Source organism: Phoenix dactylifera, chromosome 12 (assembly GCF_051530095.1).
Source record: "Phoenix dactylifera cultivar Ajwa chromosome 12, Ajwa_hap1_PhDact_Kaust_v1.1, whole genome shotgun sequence".
NCBI lineage: Eukaryota > Viridiplantae > Streptophyta > Magnoliopsida > Arecales > Arecaceae > Phoenix > Phoenix dactylifera.
This window is the reverse complement of record NC_143201.1, coordinates 16,179,945-16,195,231: the sequence shown is the minus strand read 5'-3', so window position 1 is coordinate 16,195,231 and position 15,287 is coordinate 16,179,945. Positions and strand designations below refer to the sequence as shown.

At 37.1% G+C, this 15,287-nt stretch overlaps 1 non-coding gene across 1 annotated transcript; it reads right to left on the bottom strand.

Moving 5' to 3' along the window:
* Nucleotides 1–14,350: 14,350 nt before the first annotated feature.
* Nucleotides 14,351–14,457, bottom strand: LOC120108778 (small nucleolar RNA R71). The gene has a single exon (XR_005511859.3). It is a non-coding gene; the product is annotated as a small nucleolar RNA R71 (small nucleolar RNA).
* Nucleotides 14,458–15,287: the final 830 nt, after the last annotated feature.

Here is a 15,287-nt window from a genome sequence, read left to right as displayed (position 1 = left end):
TTGATTTTCAAAAATTTTTCTTTGTTCAATTGGTTATTCAAAACTATTTTTTTGTTTAATTTAAATTTTATTTCAATTTCAATTTCAATTTTGATTATAATTACGTTCTAAATATATTAAAAAATATAATTTTTTGATTTTTATTCTAATTCTTTCTGATTTTGGTACCAAGCAAAGTGCTCAACTTTGATAATGTTTCATGATATTCACTAAATGCACGGTCTCAGAATCCAAGGAATCCACCATCAACTCAGACCAACAAAATCCTCACTGCCTAACCCAAGAAAGAATCTCATACCTTTTCTGATGACCAAATTAACTATTCTAGTATTAAAGGACACCTATAAGGTGTATTTTCAGTTGTTTTTTTTTGCTGAAAACGAGTTTTCATACAATTCGTGTACGAATATACCTAATAAAGTCAAAAAATACTAACTCGCGGAGTGCCAATGGCAGCTTCACCTCCTCCGCCCAGAGGGTGTATCCTAAATGATGAGCCGCAAAGGCAGCCACCCAGCGAAAAGGAAAAAAAGAGAGTGCAACTCTTGAAATTAAATATAAAATTAAAAAAAATATATAAATAAAAATATTTATATTTAATGACAACCATTCATATTACAGCTCACGTACACGTATATGCCAAACTCTAATAGTTTATTTTTTTATTTGAAAAAAAAGGGAACATTGGCCTTTCACACGGGGCTTCTTGGTCATTCTGCTATCTTGGTGCTTTTTTATCCTTTGATATGATAAGAGTAGCATGGAGTATTATGGAAGGCCTCCCTCCCACTAGAACATATCTAGTGGTGATAAACACAAAGATGGGTAGGACTTGAGGCCAATATTCTTCTTGCTAGGCTGAGGATTAATCTCCCTTTCTCTATTAGAGTTATAAGAATATGTGAGCCAATAGAAGCATATCTATAAGCAATTAATATGAAAAAATAGAAAAAGCCTTTTGTTGTCATCAAGATCAGATCTAAGGTGAATAACTGAACATGCTCTCTCCTATTATACATAGGGTTCGACCAAATAATCCTTCATTATATTTAGGAGAATCAACAGTTAATGAATAATAAAGAATACTTTGTAAATATTAACAATCCTCCATGAAATACATCTCAACTTTTGTTGTGTCAAAATACATAAACTTTGATCATGAGATTTTTCTTTGACCATATAGTTTGTTAAGTTTGATACATATCGTTGATCTATTTCTTATTAGCTTAAAACATAGAGTTTTTAGGGGTTTATTAGCAAGTTTATAGCATGGTATTAGAATCAAGTTTGTTGATGATCATGCATTCAAATCTCCTCTAAATCAACTATGTAATTATTGATTTTACTAGAAAATGTAAGAGTTTTCTTTTGTAAAATGATGACTTTAATGTTTGTGAATGATTTTGCCTCTAGAACTATATATGATTTGGGTGGTGCACATTTAATGAACATCTGATACATATTTAGTGAATACACATGCAATACACGTACTTTGAATGTTTAATACTCAATTTGTTTAGACGACTATCCCGATCAAGGAGGATCACTAGACCCACAGTGGACTATTATAACTAGTTCGGTAAGGTATGGACTTAGTTTAGGAATAGGATCTATAACATTTGGGACCAAATTGCACACTAAAACATCCAAAGGTTGTAACTTCCTCAAATAACCTCCAATTAATATGATTTTTTAGATCTACGACACTGCATCCATCCCTAAAAATTTCAACACATGTAGCATTCGGTATTATTGGACAATGTCGAGACTTCCAAATTGGTTGGTTAAGTAAAAGTTTTATGTTCAAGAAACACTTTGGTTGGGCCTATCTCACAATCTGAAAAAAAAAAAAAGAATCAAGCAAAAAGATTCAAAACAAAATCAATGTAGAAGTTGACATCTAGAGCTACAAATTATTTAAGCTTTTCCATGATCATTCACTAATCATGTCTATTTTAGAAAAATTGTAACCTATCCCAACTAGGAAAGGAACTCGGCCTAGATTTTGTAAAGGCGGGCATCATTTATATAAATGGAGATATTTTAGTCAATTTTCTTATTATTCTTTTGAGAGGTTCAAGTGGCACGAGTTAAATGAAATCATTTTTTCTACTTGATCGGATTATTATCTATCTTACAAAAGCAAAATCATCGAGAAAATAGATATTATTTGAGAAAAAAATATAAATTTAACAATTTCTCACAAAATTAAAAATTAAGTAAATCTATATGCAAGATTCATTCTGTATTTTAAATCATTTCTCTCTCCACATGAATATTCTCCGCTACAGTATCTATTAACAATCCATTCTTTGTGTGTGTAAATTTTTGAGAACTAATGATCTGTTACCAATATTATTAGATGGTTGCAACTTCATGGTTCCTAGTCCAATGGTGGACAATGCCTCATGATACCTCATACGGCTATTCTACAAAGGAAAAAAGAAAAAGAAAAAGAAAATATGGATATCTAGGTTGCAACTTCATGGCTTATAGTTCAACAATGAACATGTCGTACTTGCATTTCTTGTGCATTTTTTTCTCTATGGGGTAGTAAATGGGTTCAGAAGCCATTGGGAAAATAGCAATGGTTGTCATTCTTCTCTCCTATGGGGAAGATTTCATGTTCCAATTAGAGCGCACCAAGCTTAACTCTTAAATAAATAATAATATAAGGGCATGGTTTTAACTAATCATAGAGAGTTCATTGTCCCCAATATGCAAGCCCCTACACATTGACAACAAAAAAAAAAGGAAAAGAAAAAGAAAAATATAAAGAAAGAAAGAAAGAGGCTCTCCATCGCTCTTACACATGAAAATCAAGTCTAGACCCATGAATTGAACTTGAATCTTAAACCTAGATCTCCCCTTTTCTCAGCAAGTTGGCCTAATGCTGCCAAAATTTTCCTAGCCTTTTTTCGGTCCATTAAAGTGTAACTAGACCTTATCTAAGATGGTTCGGAAAAATAGAGATAAAATATAAACATAGCTAAAGAATAAATAGGTCAATACTAGCTAGATCTAGATTGCAAACACAAAGTTTGCTCAACTTGATCACTTGTTGGCATCCCAATCCTTGCTCAGGTATCCCATAATTGGCCTACTTTTGGAGGACTCACTCTTAGATACCATCATAGGATGCTTTTGATCAACAAAGATTGCATGGAGTACTCGAGTGAATTGTTCTTTTCACTCTAGCTTACCCTCCTTTACTAAAAGCATACAATCAATATTCCATGGGGGGACCTACAATTTCTTTGTTCATCATGTCATGCCCATAGAGATCTTGCCATCCATGAACTAGTAGATCTTACCTTATATTTATAGCGAAAAATCTACCTCCAATGGGCCTTCACTTTATTGCAAAGGCATGAGGAAAATTGTGACTCTAGGGTCCCCATTGTCCCTTATCTTTTGGGAACTTCTCTCTCTCTTGGTAGGAAGGGATAAAGGTAAGGTGCGCATTGTACTTCCTTTCTACTCTCTCTCTCTCTCTAACACATAACTAAAGAAGAATTGATGATTGGTTGGGCTTCAAAAAGGAAAATTGTGTCAATTTAATTAGCTTTTGGAGAGGATCATGGACAGAGATTCAAATCTGAACTCGATCCATCCCATAAAGCTGTCTTGTTCCGTTCCACCTCCCAACGTTTGTTTTTGTTATGAAATCTTGTTTGCCAGTTAACATGCATGTTTGTTGAAATGATACCAACACCAGAGCATTAGATGCGATGATAGTAGTAGAGATGGCATGGGGGCTAATGCTCTATGCTAGCTAGAAGAACTAACTTGGGTTTGAGTCCAAAAATGGACCTGATTATCTATTGAATCAGGTTAGGGTCCACAATGGGCAGTAAAACTTTAACTTGGACCAGTAATCTATTGCCACTTTAGATGAAATTTGCCTATTTAATTTGTTTTCAATATTCGCTCAAAGAAAAAAGAAGAAAAGGGTTGTTCTTAATGCAGAAGAAGAAGAGGAAATCAGGTTAGGGTCCACAATTAGCTGTTAAATTTTAACTTGGACCAGTAATCTATTGCCATTTTCAAACTTACCTATTTAGTTTATTTTTAATATTCCCTCAAACGGAAGAAATTTAAGAAGAAGAAGAAAAAATGAAGTCCTCAACAAACACTTGCTTTAGGTTTTTGGTTGGACTCTCCATGAGATCCAACCCAGCCCAATTGTAAGCAATCATGTTTAAATTTTTTTCTTTTTTTTAACCAAATTCTGGAATCGGATGATCATGTTTAGATACACTGCATTTGAAGTCCCCATCATGACATTGATAAATCATGTTTCTAAGTAGAGGAGTATATTTCTAAGCTCTAGTTCGCAACTCCCCTCTAAGTATCTACGAGAGAAATATATCATTTTAGATTCCATCTATTAAATTTTCTGATTAGAATAAACTTAAGGTATGCTTGGTTATCCAAAAATCTAAACAAAAGAAAGGGAAAAAAATTTCAAGAATAATAAAAGAAATAAATCAAATCTAGAATTATTTTTTTTTTCACAGTCTATTAGTTTTCTTGTTATCCAAATAGCTAGAAAACTTGAATTTTCTAAACTTTCGAGTTTTTTATGATTTTTTCTAATGAACCAAATCTAGCCTTCATCCCTCTTTTCACAAATATCTAAAAGAAAAAAAAAAAAAAAGTTAGATATATGAACCATGTGCATCTTTATTTGTTTCTTTATTTTTATTTTTAATTTACATGATTTCCGCTAGACATCCTAAAGTAGTTGAACTCTATTTAAAAAATCTCTATGCACTTTTTCCACATTCCCAATCCATTCGACTTTTTTAAAACCCATTCCTTTATTATTACTTTATTTTATTAGCATGCATTGCACGAGCATATTATTAGTATCTAGAAAAAAGAGATATTACTATTATTTTTTTCTTCGAAACATTGATATATTTCTATCAACCATGATCCACCGACCAAGCCAATGAAGACATGCATCGAGCATTGGGTTTGAACTTCTAATACGATATTAGCCACCCAATTGTAAATAAATATATTTGAATTCAAATTTTTTTTTTTACCAAAGTTTGATAAGGATTGGACTTCTTTGCCATCGCACACCGCACATCATAAGGTTTAATAAAGAACATTTGTAAAAGACATCAAAATCTTTTGCTAGCGGTAAAAAGAAGGTCCAATAATGTGGGTGGACCAAGGGTAGCTAGATGATATATGCAAACATTAGGTGTTTAACATTATTACTTTCATTCAGACTATTGTACTCAGAAGAGGAGGCATGAGCATGTGCATATATGAGAGTGTGTATGAGAGAGAGAGAGAGAAAGAGAGAGGACTCTCATCAAGACCCTACAAGCTTGAAAGAGACAACCCTCATGAAGACTTTACCAGCTTAGGAGACCCTCAAAGACTTCAGATCCAGATTTCACATGCTTTCTTGAGCATATAGAGAGGGAATCCAAACAAAATGAGCAATTGAAGACTAGAAGTAAGTGCATGCATGAAGTAAAATAAATCCTAAAATATTATTCCCTCCTTTTCTTTCTCTCTTTATCATATTTTCTTCATTATTAGTTATGTAGACTCCATAATTATCCAAAGCAATTATTTGTTAGGTGCCTGCTGGATAATTGCCACTATCTAGAAGTGTTTGTTTAACATTAACTGGTGATGGCCAATCGGATTGGAGAGCCAAACCCGTGCATAGCTAATTCATAAAACCTCGTCGAATCATAAAAAGACATCATCGAAATCTATTTAGTCGGATCGGATTCGGGCGCGCGGGGGGGGGGGGGGGGGGGGGGGGGGGGGGGCACGGACCACCCCTCTGATCCGGAACATAGAAATGATGATGAGGGATGAGGGTATGTATTCAGAAAAGCTAATGGGGCGGCCGACTGGATGGCTGCCTATGCGGCCCACCACTTAGGATACATTCTTTAGTCAGAAGAGGGGAAGATGCTAAAGGCACTCCGCTTTTTTGATTTTATTGAGTGTATTCATATACGTATTGTATGAAGAATCCGCCAAAGAAAAAAAAATTATTTAGTTGAGACAAGTCAGAAAGGGTTGAGACCAAAAATTGCCACTCTTTAAGATATGTTTTGCTCATCAGAATTCAGCCAATGCGTGTTGACTAATTTTGGACCAACCAAATATTTAAAATGGCAAGTTCTAGGAGAAATCAATTCCCTCTGCCTATTTCTGGGCAATCAAAAATCAATCAATACCTATTAAATGGACAAGAGAGAGAAAGCTCTACCGTCTCCAAAATTCAACAAAACTATTAAAAAATTATAGAAAAATTGAGCATGTCATGTCATCAATTTCAAACTAAGTGGACTTTTCTTCCTTAACCCTACAGCACAAAAAAAAAAAAAAAAACTTTTCTAGAATTGTATGAAATAAATCTTTTCTAATTTACCTTCTCTAATTCCGAGTTTCACTTATACAAATCTGTTTTTGATTACAACTAAGCTACTATAATCCAAGAGATTAAAAATCAAATTCTTAAAAATATAAATTGATATAATTTTTGTGGATTAAAATATAAATTAATATATTATTTTTAATGAAAATAAATTTATATAAAAAATTTTATCCTTGCACGCGCAGAATACATGAGGAATGCTAGTATCCTCTGATAGCAATTGACTTCGAAGTTCTCGAGACGTGTCTTGCATGGGAAAATGACACCCACCTCCCATCACCCTCCGCTCGAGTATTTTAAGCATGTTATAGGACAAATCATTAGCGTTTTAAATTATTTAAGCAGAATGATTAAACTGACTCTAAGAATAATTGTAGCTAAGTGAGAGACAAGTCTGTTTTCTCTCAAGCAGCTGAGAGAGATTAATTTCCACGCCACCTTCCAAATAGACAAAAGTAAAGTATAATTAGAAATATGCATGAACGCTGCAAGGATTTGCTAGTGGAGTATCTGAGTAGGTCCAATTTGTGATCAGCAATTCTTGGTTTTAAAGTTGTGATATGATGGATTTAATGGAGAATAATGATGAAATGCTTGGTCTAAACAAGGTTGCGTGTTATTTCATCACTTTCTACTTGATTTTAAATTATCAAGTGGTATAGCTCCGGAGGAAGATGCAATCCTAAGTAGCCAGAAAGCTGAGATAAACCAACGACTTAGTGGATGAGACAAAGAAAAAGAAAGTTGAAATGCTCCCACTTGGCAGCAAGATAATACCTATTGTCCATATTGGCCTTAAGTTTGTGATTCACACGATAAGATAATTAATCTTGCTTAATAGTCAAAATAATTAAAAAGGAAAAGGGTTGCGCATTTTATAGCATAGATCAACCACAACTGATAGAGATGGATCATGGTAATTTTCACCACAAGATTTATGATTCTATGCGTGTCAATAATTGGTTTTAGTTTTAAAGTCTATTCTCCATCGAAAAGAAACTATATTTATTTTTCACGAAAATTCCTTTTGATGAAACATAATGCATTTTATTGTAAATTGGGGCTTGCCTTGGTGGTGACACACAACTAGGGGTTTTGGGTACTTTTTGGGATGGTGCATTTCCAAAAATCTAAACCTAGGTACTTATATTCTAGAACTTTATATCTTTCCCGCTTAATGCATATTACCTTGAGAAATGAAATTATTAGAACTCGGACAAATTCTACTTACAATATGGACAAGTGTTAGTTTATTGACAAGATTAGACCTTGTATCATCTTGAGCATTGTCATGGGCTAGTTGGATTTTGCAAAAAATATTCATTTAATTATTTATTCTATAAGAAAAGTTAATTTTTTTTCTTTTTGTAAATGATACACAATTATGAAATTCCTTAGTGATTTTTTCCCCATGAGTGATATGTGGTAGTCTAAACAAATGTAGATAGAATATTCAATAATATCTATGGAACACTCAACAAATATGTAGTAGATATTTTATATTAGTGAATCACATGTCTCGTACATAGGTCTAAGAACAAAAACATCTAGAGATTTGTTTGATATGCTGTCACGCCCCCGCCTCTGCGAGGCACGTGAGGCACCTAGTGCCCACGTGGGGGCCACATGAGGGGGGAACACGGGGCTCCCTGGCCTGCCAGATATTGTCCGGTTCTGGGGCTTCACGCAAGCGTCCTTCACCCCTCCCCGGTTTTGTTTTCCACCCAAAACGCGTCTTCAGGATTTGGAGACATCCGCCTCATATGCCCAGGCTCTGGAACGAGTCTTTCCGATGTGGGACTATTGGGCCTCACACCCTTTCCACCATCGGACAAGAGTCGTCCTCGGCTCTGATACCAAATGTCACGCCCCCGCCTCTGCGAGGCACGTGAGGCACCTAGTGCCCACGTGGGGGCCACATGAGGGGGGAACACGGGGCTCCCCTGCCAGATATTGTCCGGTTCTGGGGCTTCACGCAAGCGTCCTTCACCCCTCCCCGGTTTTGTTTTCCACCCAAAACGCGTCTTCAGGATTTGGAGACACCCGCCTCATATGCCCAGGCTTTGGAACGAGTCTGGTGTGAAGCCCAATAGTCCCACATCGGAAAGACTCGTTCCAGAGCCTAGGCATATGAGGCGGGTGTCTCCTAATCCTGCAAACGCGTTTTGGGAGGAAAACAAAACCGGGGAGGGGTGAAGGACGCTTCCGTGAAGTCCCAGAACCGGACAATATCTGGCAGGGGAGCCTCGTGTTCCCCCCTCATGTGGCCTCCACGTGGGCACTAGGTGCCTCACGTGCCTCGCAGAGGCGGGGGCGTGACATTTGATATCAGAGCCGAGGACGGCTCTTGTCCGATGGTGGGAAGGGTGTGAGGCCCAATAGTCCCACATCGGAAAGACTCGTTCCAGAGCCTGGGCATATGAGGCGGGTGTCTCCTAATCCTGCAGACGCGTTTTGGGAGGAAAACAAAACCGGGGAGGGGTGAAGGACGCTTGCGTGAAGCCCCAGAACCGGACAATATCTGGCAGTGGAGCCTCGTGTTCCCCCCTCATGTGGCCCCCACGTGGGCACTAGGTGCCTCACGTGCCTCGCAGAGGCGGGGGCGTGACATTTGGTATCAGAGCCGAGGACGGCTCTTGTCCGATGGTGGGAAGGGTGTGAGGCCCAATAGTCCCACATCGGAAAGACTCGTTCCAGAGCCTGGGCATATGAGGCGGGTGTCTCCTAATCCTGCAGACGTGTTTTGGGAGGAAAACAAAACCGAGGAGGGGTGAAGGACGCTTGCGTGAAGCCCCAGAACCGGACAATATCTGGCAGGGGAGCCTCGTGTTCCCCCCTCATGCGGCCCCCACGTGGGCACTAGGTGCCTCACGTGCCTCGCAGAGGCGGGGCGTGACATATTCATTATTCTAAAATTCTAAACTTTTTTTGCAAAATCAATAATCAAGTAAATTCTTATATAGACTACATATTGGGTAGAAAAGATTACACATTATCTAAAGAAGCTGGATGGTGCATTCTTGCAAATAACAAATACCTCACTAATTTTTCACAGGTGGGGGTACAAAAAAAAAATAAAAATGAAAGAACATGGAACTTTATATCTTGATAACAGCATTTTCAATTGGAAGTATGGGGAAGGCTCTGTTTTAAACTTCAAACATCTTTATTACCATTTACCCAAAAATTTGGCTGCAGATAGATTGGATTGAACCACTTGCATGCAATCTGGAACTGGTTCAAACTTAATCCGATCCAACTTGAACCAAAGCTATTTGGATTTGACTCCAATTAAAAAACTTGAGCCATTTCAGGTATTGATTGAACTTAGATCCTTAAATGCCTAACATAAACCCAAACCAATCTAAGCCGATTCAAAAGTAGGATACTATATATTCTAAAATCCTCCGTGAATGGAAGAACTAGTCTTTTCTTCATGATAATATTTGCATTGCTGATCTCTGATCCAAAATTTTGAAGATATTGTGATTATATCTATGTGGGCTTATTAATTAAATCTTATGTAGAATATTTTTGACAATATTTATATGTTGTTTACTATATCTTTATTTCCTCATATATTTATAATATAATTAGATGACTAATCTATATATTTCTTATGATTTATGTTTAATATTTTTCACTTGATTTGACCTACTCTCAATGGATCGAAATATGGAATCTAATCTGATCCAAATTAAATGGAATAGGGTTATATGGATTGGGTCTGAGTTATGTCCCTCCTGATCTTACCCGATCCACTTGTATCCCTACTCAAAAAGAAAAATATAAATAAGAGAAAGACACAATAATTTACATTGAAACCTTGTATTCTGTTATTTCATGATATTAGTGAAATGATCATTAGTTTAGACCATATTTCAAGAATTATTGAAGTCATTAGCATTCAGGGTATTTCTTCTCCTTTTTTTCATTCATTATTATATTATATTATATCCAAAATTAGAAAAGTAAAAGCCTAGGTGGTTTTCGTCTATCTAATTTTTATTTCCAAGATTGTCCGGAAATATCCCTTCTAGATTGGACATATTATCTAATGCCTTTAGTTCTTGATTGAAATTGGAATTGGAATCAGAATAGAATTTCAATACTGTACGAGAGTCCAGATTAGATTTTAGAGAATTGGAGCAAATTCTTATTTCCTCTAGAATTAGAATGAGAACATGACTTTCTTCAACCAAACTACTGAAATAGAGGTCACTCAATCCTATTCTCATTCCAGGGCCCAACTTTCTCTAACCAAATATGCCTAAAGTGTTTTCAGTAATTTCCGTGATATACTTTATATTACCAACCGTTCGATCTGCATGTGGAATGGCTTTGGTTACACCATCCTTTTCAATTGACCCCCCATTGGTTTTATTTATAGTCATTTAAAGGACAGTGACAATTTTCAAAAATGAAACTCTATGAATTCACATAGCTATAGAGACTGTTAGGGTGTTCTTTCTCACATTGCAAGACTAAGTTATCCCACAAACAAAGGCAATCCCAACCAAAAAGACGATAATAATTGTTGCTGGAAATTGGACCCGGGGGTGACCACTTGGCTGAGAAGAAGGAGCTCCAGTGCGAATGGTACGTCGGCGGGCTATGCCCTCCGGGGGACCTGCAAAAAGCCAGTGGCCGGGGCTTCCGACGCTGACCTTCCGATGCTTAAGTCAGAGGGGGCTTGATTTGAAGAATAAGGTGGACTGTATGCATGAGTCTAAAAATCAGAATCCCCCTTGAAAGGGAGGAAGTTTTCCTTTTATAGGGGGGATACAGGGTTACCTGTGATGTGACTGGGCAAATCAAATAAGTTACCGTCATGATTGGGCATGATCGTGTGAATTAATGAACTGCTGTGGGTGACCGGACGGAGTTGAGTGAGTCAACTGGTTATCGTGGATGGCTTGGAATTTTGAGTAAGTCGGAGATCCGTGGAGGCCATGCGCATTAATTGTTGAGTAAGCCGAAGATCCGTGGAGACCATACATATTAATTGTTAACAGTCGTTCAGGCGGAGATTCCGGGATTGGATCCCGGATGAGGATGAGAGAGGCTTGACTTCCGGTGGAGTGGAGAGCCCTGCTTCATTCTTTGATTGGGCTTTCTTCGGAGTTGAGGTCGGTCAGGTTTGGCTTGGCCGAGACCAGGACCGCAAGGCCGCAGGGCTTCGAGCTCTGAGGTCGGAGATTGATGAGAGTACAAAAGTGAAATTTTCATATTATCTTAATTAGTATTATAGTTAATTTTTATTAATAAAATTAATTAATTAATGTTTTATTTGTGTTTGAGTGAAATTCATCCAAGAGACCCAGTAACTCTGGATTTGAGCCCAATGCCTGGCAGCCCAAGCTCAATAAATTTTCCAAACATCCACAGCATGGGGGCTTTGAAATTTTCTAATTTCCCAACCGACCGTGGAAACGGACTTTTTAATTCCAAGCATCATGGCATCTCATCCAAGGGACCTAAACCAAATCCAAGGGACCTAAATCAGACCCAAGGGACCTAAGCTAAACCAGCTCTTCAATTCCAAGCGGCATCTCATCATCTTTCCATTTCCCCTATTTTCTTCCCAGCTCAGCATGGAGCGTGCGACGGAAGAGGAGGAGCCATCCGATGGAGCGTGCGACGGAAGAGGAGGAGGCCAGCAGCCATCGGAGGAGAAGAGTCCCAAGCCGAGTCTTCTTAATTTCCCAACGTCAACATCTGGAGCTTCCCAAACGTCTGCAACGTCCCAGCATTCATCTTCCAAACGGATCATTCCACCCCGTGGCTCATCAATTCTCAAATTTCTGCAACGTTCCCAGCTGAAGAGTCTCAAGCGATTCAACTTCATCCCGCATCTCAAGAACATGCTATAAGAGGAGCAGCAGTACACGGGAGAAGAAGAGGAGGGGGGGGATTCATTCCTACACGGGAGAAGAAGAGGAGGAGGATCTATCGGCATTATTCCCAGCCGGACGGAACAAACCAGCTAGCCGGACGGATCCATCCAAGTTCGAGCGAGAGAGGGAGGAAGGAGGAAGAGGCCATGGGAGGATCTACCAGCAAAGCTCCCTCTTCCGATCTTTCCTCTTAGCCGTGCGACGAAGGAGGAGAGGCCACGGGAGAAGATTCAAGGAAAACAGAGTGCTCTGTTTCCTTGATAGAAGAAAGATAAAAAAAGGGGTTTATGTTTATTTTATTTATTCTATGCTAATCCCTTTTATAAAATGTTCCCATTTCATATGAGTAGCTAAATCTCCTCTAGCTAAGGCTAGGGAAAAGCCTAGTATTTTTCTTCATGTATTTCATTTAATCATCAATGGGATTTTAATGTTTTTGATTTAATTTATGGTGCAGGAAATTTATAGAAATTATTTCAAACTTATATATTTTCTTTGATTTGTTATTTCCCCCGGGTATAACAGATGCTTAGAAATCCCTGTAGTTTAAAATAGAATTACTGTAATGCTGCCCATAAAACTAAATCTATTTAACTGAGATAATAGATGATTTTAGGAAAAACATGATGAAGTGCTAGGCTGAATCCTGATGCCTTAGTTATATTTTGACAATCAGAATATTATTTAGCCTTTAGTTTTTTGTTCACTGTCAAATCCCTGTGGATTCGATCTCGGACTTACCGAGAATATTACTTTGCTACACCCTATACTTGGGGTATCCTACGTTTAATTTCCCTTTTTAAAAGAGCAAGATTAAAATCGTAGCAAGTTTTTGGCGCCGTTGCCGGGGATTTGCAACGTGCGAACGAGAACAAGGCTGAAAATTTCAACTCTTTATTTCTAGTTCTTCAATTTTTCTTTATTTTTAACACAGCTAAAATTTCAAATCTTTTCAGATTCAAGGGCAACAAAAGCAGGACCAGTAACGAAGAAGATCAAGATCACATTTTTGGATTCCCGGAGTGAACGAACTCCGGCCGTGAGTATTTAAATTAATTTTTCTATTTTGTTCATACTAGTCCTATTTTTCCTACATTAGAATTTTACTCTTGTTTTAAAAAATTAAAAAAAAAATTATTATTAATTAAAATAATAAAATAATAAAAATAATAAATAAATAAAAAGAAAAAAAAAATTTAGCTAGTTTGCTTGATCAACTATTCAAATGCAATTTAATGTCATGACATAAAATGTTAAAAATCTTCTTGATTGTTGCATATAGTATAAAGCATTTGCATAAAATAATCTAAGGGCTGAACCCATTAACTAGAAATTTTTAGAAAAACATTAGAAATAAGGGTGCTATGCTTTGATACTATTTGATTGTGAATAATTTTAGTAGCAGGGTGTCAATATTCATAGCTTTAGGTAATATTCATACTCATCCAAAACTCTAAAAATATATATATATATACAAAATAAATAAATAAATAATTAATAATAATAATATTTATAAAAAAAAGTCGACTGGTTAATTGGTCAGTATATGCGGTTGTGGCAAAGGGATAAAACGAAAAGATTAGTCCGAGTTGAATCTAGGGATAAAAGTTCAAATAATCAAATGGAAGATAATGGTAGTAATCAGGGAGACAATGAATTTCAAGAAGACTTACCTATTAGAACGCTTCGTGATTATCTACAACCCACTAGGACCAGTACCCCATCCTGTATGGTTATTCCTATTGCTACGGGAGCTTTTGACATGAAACCAGGAATAATCCAATTACTCCCAAAGTTTCATGGACTTGATTCAGAAAGTCCCTATTTGCACCTAAAAGAATTTGATGAAGTGTGTTCAACACTTCAATTTAATAATATCAATGAAGAGGTAGTGAAGCTTAAGTTATTTCCCTTTTCTTTAAAGGAAAAAGCTAAGTCATGGTTACACTCCTTAAGGCCTAGGACCATAGCCACCTGGCAAGAAATGACAAGAGAATTTTTAAAGAAATTCTTCCCAACACATAAAACAAACACACTTAGAAGAAATATCATGAACTTTGCACAAAAAGATGGAGAAACATTTTTTCAGTGTTGGGAAAGATTTAAGGACCTTCTCCTTGCTTGCCCACATCATGGATACGAAATTTGGAGAATCATCAGTTTCTTTTATGATGGTTTGACCTCCAATATGAGACAATTTGTGGAAATGATGTGTAATGGTGAATTTATGAATAAGGAACCAGAGGAAGCCTTGGACTATTTTGATCTGTTGGCAGAAAATGCACAAGCCTGGGATACAATAGATAAGAACGAGAAACCTCAAAAATCGACTAATACTAAAGGAGGAATGTATCATGTTAAAGAAGAAAATGATGTAAATTTAAAGATTGCTAATCTAACTAGGAAGGTTGAAGCCATTGAATTAAGCAGAGCCCATACAGGAAAGGCACCTACTATAGATGAAAGTATTTGTGAAATCTGTGAGAGTAATGCACACTTAACCAAGGATTGTCCTACAATCCCCGCCTTCCAAGAAGTATTGCATGATCAAGCGAATTTTACAAATGCTTATAAGAGACCATTTCCTGAAACATATAATCCTAACTGGCGAAACCATCCTAACTTTAGTTGGAGACATGGACCCACTGCCAATGAATCTCAAGGGAATTCCATACCCTATGTGCCACCCCATAAGAGATCTCTTGAGGATACTTTGCAGGCATTCATGCAAGGGCAGACCTAGATAAATCAGAATACCATGCAGTCACTTCAAGAACTTAAAAATTCTGTAGGTAGAATTGAGGCTCAACTCAATGTTAGGAAAAAAGGGACATTTCCAGCCCAACCTCAATCTAACCCAAAGGGTCAACATGAGGTCCATGAAGCAAGTTCATCCCAACCTAAATTTGAACAAGTTAAGTCTGTCACAACCCTCCGTAGCGAAAAAATAATTAACAAAGAAATTCCAA